The following is a 14,739-nucleotide window of genomic DNA, read 5'->3' as shown; positions in this document are numbered from 1 at the left end:
ACACCTTCCTAGTGTAGTCATCAATAAACGTCACATAATAATGGCATCCACCAATAGAAGCAGCTTTGGTTGTCCAAACATCTGAATGGATCACTTCCAAAGGTCTTCTGCTCACCTTAGCATTTTTGGGAAATGCATGTCTGGCCTGCTTACCCATTTGGCATGCTTCACATACCTTTTGCATTCCCTCAACTCTGAATTTAGGCAAACCTGCAACAATGTTTTTCGTTTGCATAGATTTCAGCCTTTGTATATTCATGTGCCCAATGCGCTTGTGCCATATCTCAATATCTGCAATGACACCTCTCCCATGCGCAAACATAGCAGCTTTCACCTCAGGCATATCAACATCCAAGGTGAACATTCTTCCATTTTTGTTGCCTTTCGCAACCAAGCGGCATTTATTTTTCAAGTCCTCAACAAAGCATCCATCAGGATTAAATCTAACCTGCAGACCTTGCTCAACCACCTGGCCAACTGAAACCAGGTTCTTAGTGATTTTTGGAACATGAAGTACATCTGCCAAGTACTTCGTTTTGCCATCCTGCATAGCCAATGGCACTTTACCAATGGCACTTTACCAACCTGCGTAATTGGGTGCGCAGTATCATCACCTGTTTCAACATAACCTGGCTTATCCAAATTTCTAACATCATGAAACCACTCACCATGACTGGTCATGTGGTTAGAGGCACCTGAATCAACATACCAAACATCATTGCAAGCTGCAGCATCTCCTGACATGGAGTTAACCATATGCTGCATCACAAAAAGGTGCTCATTTCTGTCGTCACCATGCCCACTTGATGATGCATAGTTGCTTTGCTGCAACTTCCCACTTTTGATGTCATTCTGCTTTTTATAGCATGTATTCTCCTTGTGTCCAGGCTTTCCACAATAATAGCATTCTGTGCTGCTATTTACTTGCTGGTTCCTTTGCCATGAACCACGGCCTCTTTGGCTCCCCCTGCCTCTAGAACTACCACGTCCTCCTCCATAGGACTGGTTTTCCTGTTGTTGTTGTTGGTTCTGATTTCCTGCACGACCACCAAAACGGCCTCTTCCTCTACCTCTGCCTCTACCTGTATTCGAGTAGAAAGCAGTCTCTTGAGAAGTTGAGGTGGCTGAACCACCATTCCTTTGCTCTTCACTCAGCAAGAGAGCAATAAGTTCCTGAAAATCAGGAAATGTTTCGCGGACTCCAATGGATGTCCGAAACTGTGCATAATCTTTCCCAAGACCATTCAAGGTCACGGACACTAAGTCCTCATCATCAATAGGTGCTCCAATGGAGGCAAGAGAATCTGCAAGGCCTTTCACCTTCAAGGAATACTCATTTATATTCAGATTTTTCCTTTGCACATTGTGCAACTCCTGCTTTAGCTGCATCTTTCGTGCTTTGGTATTTGTGCTATACAGCTTCACCAATGTATCCCATGCCTCCTTAGGCATCTCTAGATCCTGTATATGCACAATCATAGAATCTGAAATGCTAACAGACAGCCAATAGAGGCATTTTCTAGCTTTTTCATGCCATTCTTTAAAGGCCTTCAATTCAGCAGGAGTGGGAGCAGCACCCAAAACTGGTTCTGCAGTTTCACCACTGATGTACTCCCAAACTCCCTTTCCCATAAGGAAGTTTGTCATCCTGAACTTCCATGCTTGGAAGTTGTTCTTGTCAAGCTTCTCACTGACAATGGTAGACAGATTCTCAGACATTTTACAAATCACGAATTGCAACAGCAACCTGTAAACACAGCAAATGCCTCACAAGGGCAAATAGCAAAACTTCTGCAAAAAGCCTCACAGGGGCAGATCTGCAACACTGACAAAAGTGGTATTTCACCACACAGTCACTTCCTAGTGACGATTTTGCATCAACAGGCAACAGGCATGAATCTACAACTCCCAATATCTCTGCACACAGGCATACGATGCAATTTCTGTGGCACCTTTCCACCGACTAGCCGCGCTGTGGTCGCACAGCGAAAAACAGGGCCTTTTCTGAGTGCCTGCGAAGAACTTCCGCCTTCAAAACGGGACCCGAAACGGCCTCAAATCAAAAAAATAAAGTCACCAAGGGCTTTGCCCTTACCTGCAGCATATACTGCGCTCTCGCCACACCACGAAGGGCCTCTCAATCTGAAACAGTGCACTCCTGCACTTCTGGCTGTGCTACCTGCAGAGATTTGCTCCCAAACTTGAAATAGGAAAGCAACACTGGTCCTCTCACCAGGACACCACAAACTTGGCTTGCTTTCTTGAGCTCCTTACCACGAACAAGGCTCTGATACCATGTAAAGAAGAAGGGAGAGAGATAGGAGACTCAAGTCCAGCTTTCTTCACAACACACAACAACAATACAATAGAAGAGGGAAATACCCTATATGTCAAACCCTAGAATACGTGGTTCATATGTGAACCCAAACCAAAAACATACGTGGTAGTCTAACTACACCACGAGTACAACTAACATAGGCGGTGACATAAATGATAGTCATCCAGGAGATGTATCGTGGGTAGAGCTTGATATCTCAACACCTACAGGGGTGGTTGTCTCAGTGGTGGACTTTGCGGACAATTACACCTTTGCACCACAGCATGAGATCCAATCAGAGTATTATTTCTCCGAACAGGTGATGTGTGATTGAGTATTGATTTTTTCCCCGCCTCATTATATTGAATTATTTCAATAGTCATATTTCTTTCTAATGCCATATTGCAGGTTGCTATATTTGTGCACATTAGCTATCATCATGCACAGGCTCATGTGGATGGCATTGATAGCACCATGGACTCACGCGTCATTGTGCGAGAGTATCATTTCTAAATTAGTGATGATCGATCGCATGATGCCCATTTTGTGCAGCATTGCTTCACTTTGCATGATAGTTTCTTGAGGGATCATGGTGTCACATGGCAGCGGCGCTGGATCTGGTCAGACGGTTGCGGTGGTCAGTTCAAATCCGCCGGCAGACAGTTTTATTGGTTCTACAGATGGCACCGTGAGACAGGCATTCTGATCACGTGGAGCTACTTCGAGATAGGGCACGGTAAGGGAGAGCACGATGGTACAGGTGCTTGCGTGAAGCATGCTTTGCGTCGATACCAGTTGTGTCATAGTACCGATTGCTTCAAGGATGCACATGATGTGGTGCTGTGGTGCAGCCAGCACTTATCCACTAGTGCTATCTCCTCGTTTCAGTCGCGTGACGATAGGGTGGTGAGCCGGTATTTTTGGTGTGTGGACATTGGGAGTCTTGATCAGTCTAGGCCTTTTGATTGTCGTTCTCTGCCTGGCACTCTTGATTTCCATTCCATCAAGAGCGTAGGTGAGTCTCACCTCGTGATCTTTTCTTGACGGTTTGCATGTTTTTGCTCTGCATGCATTGATGATGATTGGGGAGGGTGCTCCATGATACCATGGGCCGATCCATGGGTACAGTGAGTGCTTTCTCCCTTCCAGCCTTGGGAGGAGGTACATGATGATCAGGATGCGGGATTCAGTTCCTCTAGAGATTATAACCAGCTTACAGATATTTTGCGTATTGGTGATATCTTCGTGGTTATTGCTTCGAAGGGAAATGAGGAGGGTGTGGATTATTACTTGTTGCGATGCTCTATGCTGAAGAGTGTGCTGAATGAGGATACAGTGGATGGGCATGGGATGCACTTCAATGCTCATAGCATGATCGTAGGTGGCCACTATTTTCAGCAGATACAGAGGCGTGGTTGCTATATTGAGTTCCAAGAGTACATGGCGGATCAGGAGGCATACATGTATTCTCATCTTATTGTTGGGATCAAGATTACTTTGAGTCGTGCTCGCACTCGCAAGGCGACGTCCACTCCACGATGGCGCCTTGCAGTGGTGGATCACGAGAGCATACTTGCAACTATTGGCATGAGAGCTGATCCTGAGGAGTAGCACATTACATATCATATTTTTTGGGATCATCAGTTGATCAGATTGATTTTTATTGGGTATCACTTGTTGATTACACATTTTTGTATTCGATATGTATAGGCTCACTGTGTGACCGTACCATTGTAATTTTCATGGAGGGAAGTAGCAAGCTCAGGGTGTCCACTTTTTGTTCACTCCCCAATCCTTAGGAGGTGGAAAAACAAGCTTTTTAGCACACAAAAATGCAAATCTCACCTATTTCCCTATGGATCTAGTCTTTGAAGTCTTCTGACACAACATCACACTTGCTATTGTGCACACAATCGTATAGTCTGATTGAAAATTCGATGCACACACAAAAAATTTCTTTGTGTCACATGGCATGGTTCGAGGGTGGTCACACGTTTGTCATGAATAGAGAGTGTCATATTAAATTCTAAATTTCTCACTCATTTTAGATTAAATGTTATTGAAACTTTGTAAGTGGTCTCTTTGCATTATGTAGAGCTTAACTTGATTTATTGGTAATTTTTTGAATGATTTATCTAATTATAAATAATTATTTATAATAAATAAAGTCATAAAATACATGCATTTTAGTAGCACACCACATTTTTTTAGTATTTTGAATAATTAAGCAAATCCAATTCGGTGGAAGGTTAGTAGGCACATAAGGTGTGTGGTTGAATCATCAAATCCCAAATCCAACAGTTAGATTTAGGAAGATTGAAGTTTAATTTTTACTTTTACTCCTTAGAGGATCAACAAAGAATATTAAAAATAAATCTAGTAATTCTCAAACATGACCAAACATTTCAAAAATGTCAATATTTTTAGTCTTCTACATGATGAATAAGAGGAAAAAATTTTGGTTAAATTTGAGTAAGGGAAATGTATGATATGGCCTCCAAGAGTGAAATCTTCCTTTTGTAGGGGAAAAAGGGCCACCCAAGCCTAATACCAAGACAAGGTAGGCTTGGTATTAGGCTTGGTGAGGTAGGCTAGGAGCATCACTGACCCTAGTGGCAAGCCTTTCGAGTGTGCATGCTGCCCATGCGGAAGGCTGAGTCATCAAAACCATGCCACGTTGTTAGACCACGTGGTGCCATGTCATCAAGGAGATGTGACATCACTCCTTGCCATGCCACCTTACATTGCCACATGTGTTGCCATATGTGCCACCTCATCATTCCACATCATGAGCCATGTCATCACACCTTGCCACCTTGGCATACCTCGTCAACCTTGCCACATCACCAATCCCTCCACCTCAATTTGCCATGTCAATCTACCACCTCATGAATGCCAACTCATCATGCCACATCACCTTTCCATGTCATGGAAGAGACTATATTGCCATATCATGACCATGCATGGTGCCACATCAGCCAGATGTAAACACATGTGACGATGTGCGAGGCATAGAATACCTCGATCAAGGTATATGACCTGCATGAGGCATACAATACCTCGATCGAGGTATATGACTAAGGGGTATGTGCTTGACCGAGGGGTACCTCGATCGAGGTTTATACATGCGTAATGCATTGAATACCTCGATCGAGGTATATGATCTGATCGAGGTATATGATCTGGGCATAGCATACCTCGATCGAGGTATTTGAAGGTACAAAACTTAGCCAATTAGCTTGAATCTTAGCACCAAAACTTAGCCAATTAGTTTCAATCTTAGCACCTCTCCACCAATAATAATGAAGAGCAATCTAAGAGCAATCTAGTGGATGAGTTGAGGCTCTCTATAAGACACCACGTTTTGGTTCATTTCACCCATTCTTAGCCATTCCTACCTCCTCATCACTTTGTCACACCTTCCATCCTACTTTCATTGAGAATGGGTTCTCAAAGCCATAGAGCTAGTAGACGTGAAAGATGTAGGACCCCCCCCCCCCAAATCTCATTAACGAGGAGCACAAGCGGAAGGCTCGTGAGTGCAAGAGAGCCTCTAGAGCTCGAGCTCGCGCTACCACCACTGATCCACCTCCACCTCTACCTCTACATCCCACCTCCACCCCCACCCCCACCCCCACCTCCATTGTCCCCCCATCCGCATCTGCTCCCCTACCTCTAGCCTCCGCCCTTCCCCTAGCCACCTACATTTTGGCCTCCACCTCTACCTCTTCCCCCTCCACCCTCCCCCCTCCCCCTCCCCCTCCCCTGCAAAGAATAACCGATAAAGATGCACTTCTCAGCTTTTGGATCCAACTTGGATCTCAACTCATCCGGCACATGAACATAGGCAATGCAACCAAAAACTTTCAAATGAGAAATATCTGGTTTCCTACCAGTATACCTTAGGCCATAGAGGAGTCTTAAGGTGTTGAGTAGTAGCGCTTATAGTTTGAGTGATTGCGGTAGGTTCACAAGTGCCGTGCCTGAGTATGTGCATAAAACTCGCATAAAGCCCTTCCTGCTGGAGATCCACCTTGAAGGGGCGAACTTCCGGCTGCAAGGAATTGAAGAACCGCCATCTCTGCTAGTCGCCATTACACGGTTTTCGTCGATTTCTCTTCTTGTGTTTTCTTTGCGCCTGCTCCTTCTTTCTCTAATTCCTTTCAGGGGAAGCTTCTCCATACCTTGGGCTACCTTGTGCTGAAATCTGAGCAGCAATGGCTGCATATTGAAGGAGAAAACAGAGAAAAACCAGTCGACTTTATAGAAGGAAGAGAAGGCGACCTGACGCGTTTTTGTGCCTCTTGTTCCCAGACGATCTACTGTGGTATACCAGCTTTCTTTTGCCTCAGAAAGCCCCCTTTCTTTTGCTTTGAAGAGTGAACTATAAGCCCTCCAAGTTCAGCTCCTTTAGTTTTGACAGTTTTGATAAGCTTTTGAAGATGATGCTACATAAAATGCTACTCTAGCATTTCTGGTCTTTTGAAGCTTTCAATAACTTCAGTACAAGTGTGGCTTCAGTTTTGTTTTGAATTACTAGACCTAGTTTTGATTGGAAAGTTCTCATTTTAAGCCACCTCTGTGAAGCATGTAAGAAGAAGCATCATTGTTTGAATATTGGTCACTAGTCTTTGCGACATCAAGTGCTCATATTTTGGAAGTCTTTCAGTTATTTTTTGCCTTGTAAGAGAGATAGACACTGCCCAATATCTGGGTTAGACCCTCTCATGGCTACCCTATTGAATCTAGAAAAGTTCAATGGAAAGGGCTTCCATACATGGCAGATGAAGGTGAAATTTGCATTGATGAGGGAGAACTTATGGGGACTTGTCAAGCCTACTCCTACCGCTACTTCTACGGCCTCCAATGCTGGAGAATCCTCAACTCCGACACGACCGGCAAGGGATCCAGCTAGAGAAGAAAAAGCATATGGTATCATTGCTCTTGCTTTAGGAGATGATTATGTTCACCATATCTCTGACTTGGAGTCTCCTTCGGAAGCTTGGCAGAAGCTTGACTTAATTTTTGGTGCTAGCTCTCACATCTCTAAACTATCACTTAAAATCTCTTTCTTTGAATTGAAGATGGCTAGTGGTACTACTTTGGCAGCTCATGTCAACTATATGCGGAGTCTTATGACTCAATTAGCTTCTATCAACTCTCCTATTTCTCCAGATGATGCTATGGCAGTGTTACTTAAGAGTATGCCTGAAGATTATGATCACATAGTTACTACTTTGAAAAATCTTCCTAATCCTAATCTTGAAGGTATTATCTCTGCTCTCCAAGAAGAAGAAAGGCATATGGAGCTCAGGAAAGGCAATGACACTAGGACAGGCAATGACACTGTTTATGCTGTAAAATTCCAGAAGGGCAAGTATACCCCTTGCAATCACTGTGGAAAGACAAATCACCTTTCAAAGGACTGCTTCAAAATTAATCGATGCAAGCACTGTGGCAAGAACAACCATAATGAGAAGTTTTGCAGAAACAAAGCAAAGACAGAAAATGCACTTACAGTTACTAAGCCTCCACAAGATGAGGCATCCTTTGAAGATTATGCTTTTTAAACATCTCTATGTATGCTCCAGATCTCTCTTTTTATGTCAAGGTACTCAGCCTGGATAGTCCTCCAAAATGAATGAAAATAAACTATTGTGTTTTGTGTGTTTTGTAAACACCTCTGGTCACCTTATGATGTAGGCCATGTGTATGTTTTGTTCCATGGTACCTCCTGCAGACATTGTGTGCATGTACATGCAGGGGAGATAACCATTGGAAGGTCTTTCTGTATCCCTTTCTGTTTACCTTACACCCAAGGGAACCCTTGCTAGCATGAGAACCTAGCCATAGATTTATCCTTGACCACCATGAGATGGCATGAGAAACTATGAGACTAGATGTATCCTTGACATAGCCTGAGGCATTTCCTTGAGGGGGGGTTTGTTGGGATATCTCAAGGTGTATGCCTCAGGCACACCTTATGTTTCTATGTGTGAGTGCTAGAGGCACAGTTAGGTGCCCACAAGCACAGTTAGGTGGTGGAAGAGCCACATAGGATGATTGAGAGAATCTAGGAGCAGATTGAGGAGATGATTGTGGAGCTCTGAGGTCATCAGTGATGTCAGTGAGCTTGTATGAGGTGCCTACTTAAGGACCTCACTTTTCTTCATTCCATAAGCAAGTATTCTGAGTTTGTGTCCACTCTACTCTTTCCTTTCAGTGTTCCAACACATTATCCCACCATACTCAATGGATATCCTGAATGTAAAATAGATCTCCCAAGAATGTATTGTGCATTCTCCAAATCTTGAATGCCGATCCTCTCAATGATCGTGGGTTTCCTAAAACTTTGAGTCACAGTTGTCAATCTAGAATCACGAGTTGTAGGTTGAGATGCACCTAGCATATTATCAATTCTTGGAAAATTTGCATCTTGCCTATTAGTACTTCCTAAAAATTTTGCAAGTTGTTGCAGCATGGCACCCTCAAAATTGGTTCATTCTTTTGCTTGTGTGTTTGTAGAGTTTGGTCCACCTATAGATCTTGCACCATGACCTTCCCACAATGATCTCTTATAGATTTTGTACAATATCACTGTAACTTCTCTGTCAAGCTACAAGCTCCTAGTTCTGCACAACGTTGAATGCTTTTTTTTGATTCACCAAGCAAGTCACCCCATATGTGAGGTGCTCCCCCAGATTTTGGTATTCCAAAATACTTGCATTTCCACTTGACATAGTCACATACATTGATAACAAAGTCCCATTCTGGGCCATGTGACTTACACTTTTCAGCCTGTGTACGTGAAATCCCTCTTTGAGAGGATTGTGAGGCCTACATGAATTCTCTTTCCATCTTTTGGTTGAAAATGTCAACAGGTGGATCAAGCATTGGACCAATGTCCACTTGGGGATTCGTAGACTCACATGTGTGTTCACGCCCTAGAACATTATCACTCAAATCCATTATGGCTTCTGCATCACTCAATTCATCTCCAACTTGCTCCTACACAAATCATCTTGATGATTGTGCATGAAAAATTCTACTTTCGATAATTTTTGAAGATGCATTACTTGATGCATCTCCAACTTGTTTTTGCACAACAATTGTGCACGAAAAAATCTACTTCCACCTCACAATCCATTTTTTCTAGCAACATTGGTATCTCATCTCTCCCTGTCTCCATGATTTAATAGCACACATCAAATTCCTCAACACTCCTCAATAGTTGTCACATTCATTGACACTCATGTTCATGGTCCATAAGTTCCCCAAAATGCAAGGAGACGAAGTATAGACCACCTGCACAAGCACAACAAACACTGGCATTTGTCAACACTCATGTTCGTGGTCTACAATTTTCCTGAAACACAAAAGATCATTGTAGCGGACCACACTTATGAGTGCAATGAACGCTCACTCAACCCCCCTCTCTACCTAGCATGACTCTGATTATGGTTCACCTTTGCATCCCAGCTTACTAGATGGTTTGTCGACACATGAACCACAATCTCATCGATTGTTGCCCCTCTGGCCTCTTCTTACAATATGTAGATGGAAAAAGTGCGAGAAACTAGAAATTACACAGAAGTAATACCGTCAGTAATGTGAAAATTACTGTCGGTATTGTTGCTATTACCACCAGCGATACACTTAATACCATTGCTAATATTACCGTTGGTAATACGATTAATACCACCATTAATAATATTCCAATTTCCCAATGATTTTTTCCTAGTAATCATACATTATCACGTTAAGTCCATGCTATCTAGGAGCAAAAATAATGCACATTGATTACTCAGTAATGCAAACATGAAAACGTGAATGAAATCCCTGATGTGGTAACTTTGGCCAAGGATCCAAGATATTGTGCTCAAAGACAACTTTCATTATCTTCCTCATGCAAGTCATAACATGGCAACATCTATCATGCAAGTCATGACATGGAAACATCTATTATTTTCCTCATGCAAGTCGTGACATGGCAACATCTATCATCCATAATGAGCTCTTGTACCTTATCCAAATCATACTCTAATGAGAACCTAAGGGATGCCAAAATGATGTGGTTACCAATAATATTATTTATCTATAATATAATATATTAAAACATAGTATAGTATATACTATTATATAAATATGATGTATTTATAAGATATTACTTTTTAAAACTATTATTATTATTTATATAAAAGTAAAAATAAATTATAACTAATAATTAACATATACATTAGAGATATATTAAACTAACTAAATTAAAATTTATATTATTGATGTAAAATAAAAACGACAGTCCAATATATTTTTATTAAACAAAATTTAGCATATTTAAAGATTAATTTGTGAATAAAACAACATTCTTTCAAACAATTGAAGAATACAAGTACATCATAAATTAAGGGGTATGCACAAAGGCCACAGATTTTCTTAGTTTAAGGCTTGTGCAGAGTTTCATACCCATTGGATATCATTTGAGTTGTTTGGAATGTGTATTTTTCTATTTTGTACCATGCATCATACATGAGTGTTCAAAAACATTGGGCACTCAGTTTGCTTTTAGACTATCTACCCATCTCGAATGCATATGATACTTTGCATAAGATTTACACTAAGTTAGTGTAGGACCTCTATAAATTATCATACCCAAATGATATCATTTAGTATATGGTTTGAAATGCATCTTTCTCATTTCTTAGCATGCATCATGCAATCTATAAATTATCATACCCACATGATATCATTTAGTATATGGTTTGAATACATCTTTCTCATTTCTTAGCATGCATCATGCAAGAGTGTCGAGAAATACAGCCATGTGCTTCTTACCCTATGTGATTATTTTCGATGGGTATGATACTTTGTACAAACGTTAAACTTAAGGCTTGTGCAAAGTATCCCACCATTCTTTGGCATTGTAGTAGGTGCAACTACTCCAAAGAATTAAGCTAAACATATTTGAACATGCCTTAAGGAAGCATTCTGCATCAACCTCTGCATCTTCCTCAACATGAGCTGATGAATCTTTTTGCGCATCACTAGGGTATGATTTTGCATCAACCTTTTGCACCATGACAACCTAATTTGGCTTATCTTGTAGCAATTTGAAATTCTAAGGATGCTGAATATTGGGATAGCTTGTCCCTCTATAAATCCTATATCTTTTTAGCAATACTCCATTCATGTCCGAAACCAATAGTTTTGTTTTTATACCCTCAGGGACATGTATTGTTTGTGGCATAAATCTTATTGGCTCTTCATGATGGAGCACATGCCATTCAAGACTCCATAGTAATAACCTATTATGCCTTACCCTGCCCTGTACATCATGTTCATTCTCAACATCAGTTGATGAATCATTCTATACATCAGCAGGGTCTACTCCCTTGATTTAGAATGTAGATTTTACTTGTTTTCTGCTCCACAAAATTATCCTTAACCCTAAACCCTACATCCTAAATTCTAAACCCTAAACCCTTAAACCTAGACCCTAAACTCTAAAACCCATATTCTACATTCTAAACTCTACCCTAAACCCTAAATCATAAACCATACAACTTACTTTCTATATTCTAAACTCTTAACCTTAGATACAAAGCTATGAATCCTAAATCCTAATCCCTAAACCCTAAAACCTAAACTGTAAATCATAAACCGTAAACCATACAACTTACTTTCTATATTCTAAACTCTTAACCAGAGATAAAAAGCTATAAATCCTAAACCGTAAACCCTACAACCTAGATCCTAAGCCTTAGAACCTATATCTTAGACCCTAAAACATAATCTCTAAACCCTATACTCTATATTATAAACCCTAGCTAAACCCTAAAATACAAGCAATAATTTATGATTTTTGGTGATTTGTGCAACAGGTTTGGGGTGTACCCCCAACTTGTTGCATGTGGGCAACAGGTTGGTGGGCACAACCCCAACCTATTGCACATGCAATAGGTTGGGGTGGGACCACCCAAACTATTTTACAGAGAAAAAGAAAGCATTTTTACACACTAAATTGTGCTACTCTCACCTAATTCCTAAGAAATCTTGCTATTGCCACTAGCCTTTCTTTCTCAATTCCACCACAAAAGCATATGAGACCCCAAAAAATATGGAATGAACATTTTGAAGGAGACCATTAAATCATTACTAGTACCATGTTGCATATGAAGCATGTATCCTAAATAATATAGGATATATCAATTTTATTCAAAATCATCAAAATGGTGTTCTACATATACATGACACCATGTAGTGCACTAGTTGAGCTTCCTCTCAACCAAAGGACTTATGTAATTGAGAATATTTGGTATGGTTTTAGGGGCCTCTGATGTTGTGCTAGAATTACACACACCCATTCAAGGGCACGCTCGATAAATTTCTCTTTATTTGTTTAAAACTAAAAAGGATTGAAGAAATGGAATCCACACTTATGGGACTAGCACATGGTGGTATTAAAACATTTAACTTTGTCCACATTGGTGTCTTGACTCACCCTAGATTGAATGAATTAGAAAATAGTCAATTCATGCATGTGCAAAGATCTTTGAATAAGTCCAACACTATTTATAATTTTGCATTTCTTGTTTTTGCATGTAGTTCCTTGCTATAATCCCAAAAGCATGTTAATGTTTATTGCATTTCATAACCCACATCGTCAAATATACTAATATGTCCTGAGTATGTCCTTTGGCTTATTTGTTTTTTTAAACATTTTAGGCGACATTGAAATTGCTTTGGGGGGGATCGGTATATTCGATTTGCTAGCATGTATTACCGAACGGGGGAAACCACAATGGCTGAAATTTTGCATATCTTGTGTGGGATTTTGGATTTTTCCACCTCTTGATCTAGCAAACCTTAAATAGAATACATAAAAGCCATGTCTCCTTGCAACTTACTATAGTGTAGTGTCTCCTTGCAATAATGCACACTTTCATTTGATATTATTTTCCTCATTTATTTGGATAAGTTGGACTCATCATCTTCCTTTTTCTTCTCACTTCACAATCTTTAGTTGGTCTCTATTTTGATGGTTCAATGATTGTTGCTATGTCATCATGAATATATGGAAAGATGTAGCTCATCATGGCTTGTAAGAGAACTAGATTGAGGTTACGAGATAGGATATTGAAAAGCTTGGTCAAGGCACAAGAAGGAGATTACAAGGTGAAAAAAGAAATGGCACAATAACAAAATGACAACAAACTCGACATGCTTGCAATGTTTTTTGCAGAAGAAACAACACAAAGAAAAAGACTCCTTGCAGAGCAACAAATAGCGATCACAGATGCATGAATTCAAACATTTCAATTAGAATGAAGAATAGGAGCTGTGGTCTCACAATTCATGGAAGTAGTTGAGGCAGCAACATCAGCACATGTGGATGACTACTAGTGTCAAGTCTTCTGAAAGCTTTAGCTTGCACCCAAAAACTCATAGAGTGATAACTCTACCAACACCTCGGGAGATGCACACTACAAGACTTACTATCTAAACTGAGAGATGTCCTATGCAAAGAGAAAGGGGTACACAGATGAGATCAACTAGCTGTAAAGAGGGCAACAACACTAGTTATGTTGGTGTCCCTTTAAATGAAGGAGAAATTTCTTGGTGCACACAATGTCAAAGATGTTAACACTGTATTCAAAAAAATTGGACTTATTCACTTCGTTTGGACTTTTTTTCTGAACCAGTCACCTTTGCTCAATATCACTTAGTAGTTTGGGAACACTAGATGTGTAAGTTCCACATAATAAACCTAAAAATCCCCCAAGGTTGTAAGTGGTGACCTTTGCTCAATACATCATGGGTAAATTTGCAAAAAAATGGATCACCCTCACAAATATGGTCTAATAAAGCTTAAAATGTTGTGCACCTCCACTCAATATGCAATATATGGAAAGAGTTAGTGTAATTAAATATATAGGGGGTGTATGATACACCATTTAATTGTATTGAAAAGAGTTTGTTGAATTCAATACATAGGGGGTGTATAGATACACCATTTGATTGAATAATATGTTTAAAGGTCACAGTGTAAAGATATACCATTTTGCAAGAAGAAGGCATACAATATATTATCCTATGCTTTTGAATCTTGTTCAGAGTCATCAAGTTTTGGTATTGCATTTTCACTTGATGGGTTAAGCCTAGCCAAATGATGTTTAATATGTGCAAGGCTAGGATCGGGAATTGTGATACATTTTTCAACATCATGGCCATGCTTCTTTTTGTAACTTCGAGTCCTTGATTTCCAGCAATGAATAATGCTACTCACTTCCACCTCTGTCAAGCCCTCTTTATTTGGAATCCATTCCCATTTCTTTTGCAAGCAACCCTCATACAATTGTTTTACTATGTATTTTTTAGGGAGACTTTTCAAAGGCTTTGGTTCATACCATAAAGCTATGAATATT

Source organism: Dipteris shenzhenensis, chromosome 8 (genome assembly GCF_047967505.1).
Source record: "Dipteris shenzhenensis isolate YYH24624 ecotype China chromosome 8, Dip_SZ_1.0, whole genome shotgun sequence".
Lineage (NCBI taxonomy): Eukaryota > Viridiplantae > Streptophyta > Polypodiopsida > Gleicheniales > Dipteridaceae > Dipteris > Dipteris shenzhenensis.
This window is presented reverse-complemented; position numbering follows the sequence as displayed.